Below are 2,267 nucleotides of genomic sequence, written 5' to 3'. Positions count from 1 at the left end.
GCGCAAAAAAGTCACTCCTCGTGATCTGCAAGTGCCTGTCCCTCGACCGCTCGCTGCTGATCAACTATCTCCGTCCACTCCGATAGTGCAGCAGCTAATTTCGTTCGCTACTCCAAGGGCAACGACAACTGCTGGTGATCAAGTTTCGGCTACCGAATCGATCATCTCGGAGAACATGCAGCCAGTTAGTACTGTAGCGTCCGTGTCTGTCGAGTCCGTTCCAAAGCCCATCCCATTTATGTCGATCCCACCAGTTAATAAACGTCCCGGACCACCGGATATTGCCGTCACAGGTACCAGACCTGTGGTGCCAAAACCTCTGGTTTGAGTCCCACCAAAGCGGCAAGTTTTTGTCTCTCGGCTTGCCCCTGACCTCACATCTAATGATGTAACTGCTTTTATACAAAGCAAAATAAAAGCCGTTGGCTTAAAGGTGGAGAAGTTTAATTTCTCTTATGCCAGGGAGATATCCTCTTTCAAGATTAGCGTGTCTCCAACTCATTTCGAGACCATTTTCTCTTCCAAATTTTGGCCAGAGCACCTGGTTGTGAAAGAGTTTAAGGCTAAGAAGAAAAATAGGCCCCCCATAACTCTTCCTAGTAGTGAGGCCAGTGGTCCTTCCTCCTCCGCTCCATTCTCCTCTTCCCACTGCAATTCCTTGCAGTCAAAAAACTAACATCCCTCTTTGTAGCCTATCAAAATGCTCGCGGCTTACGTAGTAAGCTGAGCACTCTTTTTATGGATATTTTCACATTTTCATCCCATGTTATTGTTTTTACCGAAACCTGGTTAAAGCCGGACATTCTTAGTTCCGAAGTTTTGGCAGATCGGTACACAATTTATAGGAATGATCGTTCGTCTCGACGTGGAGGAGGGGTTCTGATTGCAGTAAACTCTAACTTTACGTCGGAACTTTTCATAGTCCAGGTCTCACAAGACCTGGAATTCCTCTGTGTTAGACTGATTCTTCCCGGCCAGTCTATTTATGTCACTTGCTCGTATATTCCACCGTCTTCGGATGTACTAATATACGAGCAGCATTTGTCTGCCTTAAAAACTGTTTCTTCCTCGCTATCAGATAAAGACCATTTAATAGTTCTTGGGGATTTCAACCTGCCAGGTACTGTCTGGTCTTCGGTTAACGAGTCAAACAACCTTGTGCCCATGTCACGACATGAGTTTATTGATGGCTTATTAGACCTGTCCCTGTCTCAAGTCAACCATGTAAAAAACTCCTTGGGTCGATTGCTTGATCTGTGCTTTGTCTCGGATCCGACCGTAGCGTTGTTAACACGAGCACTCCCGCTCACTATACCTGAAGACTGCTATCATCCTACTTTCGAAGTGTCGATAGATATTGGACCTACTGTATCGGATCGTGCGGGTAGGCTATCTGAACGCGTCCGCTGCTTTCGTAAAGCCGAGTTTACGAAGCTCAATAACTTAATTCGAAATTTTGATTGGTCCGCTCCGTACTTGTGCAGTGACGTCATTGAAGGCACAAACATTTTTTATAATGTACTTGACACAATTTTTGACACGTGTGTCCCACTTTCATGTCCGACTAGATCTGCGAAACCTCCTTGGTTCACCAAAGAGTTATCCAGTCTAAAAAATCTAAAATCAAGACTATTTAAAAAATCTCAAGAAGTTGGTTCTCCCTCTTCTCTTTCTAATTACTTAATAGCTCGGTCAAATTTCACTGTTCTTAATGCTCAATGCTATAGGAACTACCTCCTTCGATGCAGGATACGTTTTTCACAGGACCCTAAACAGTTTTACAGCTTTGTAAACAGTAAGCGTAGAACGTCCGCACATCCATCCTCGCTATCATTTTTGAATATGTCGGCAAACAATGATCAGGCAATCGCCGATCTTTTTGCACAATTTTTTCAAACCACCTATTCCCAGGAAAGCTACCCAGGTCATATGTATCCATATAGTTTACCAAGGTCGAATGGCATTTTCTGCCCTTTGTTTAATGAAGGCTCCTTACTTCATGAACTTAAATTAGTTAAGCCGGTATTTTCACCGGGCCCTGACGGAGTTCCCGGCTGTGTACTCAGGTACTGTGCCGAGTCTCTGTGCGGACCTTTGCTTAAACTATTCACTCTATCTATCCATTCTTCTAGCTTTCCCCCCATCTGGAAGGAATCCTTTATAATTCCTCTCCATAAGAAAGGTAGCAAGTCTGACGCTAAAAACTATAGAGGTATATCTAAGTTATCCGCTATTCCTAAAATGTTCGAGAAACTTTTAACTCCGCA

The 2,267-nt window shown here is 44.0% G+C and overlaps 1 protein-coding gene across 1 annotated transcript in view; it reads right to left on the bottom strand.

Moving 5' to 3' along the window:
• Nucleotides 1-308: 308 nt before the first annotated feature.
• Nucleotides 309-2,267, bottom strand: part of LOC117591365 — a 9,938-nt gene continuing 7,979 nt past the window's right edge. The window contains exon 4 of the transcript XR_004574389.1: nt 309-319. The gene's annotated coding sequence lies outside the window, so the exon portion shown is untranslated. The remainder of the gene's footprint in view (nt 320-2,267) is intronic.

The sequence above is a fragment of the Drosophila guanche genome, unplaced genomic scaffold (genome assembly GCF_900245975.1).
Source record: "Drosophila guanche unplaced genomic scaffold, DGUA_6, whole genome shotgun sequence".
NCBI classification, from domain to species: Eukaryota; Metazoa; Arthropoda; class Insecta; order Diptera; family Drosophilidae; genus Drosophila; species Drosophila guanche.
Note: the sequence above shows the minus strand (reverse complement) of the source record. Positions and strands in the feature narration are given on the sequence as shown.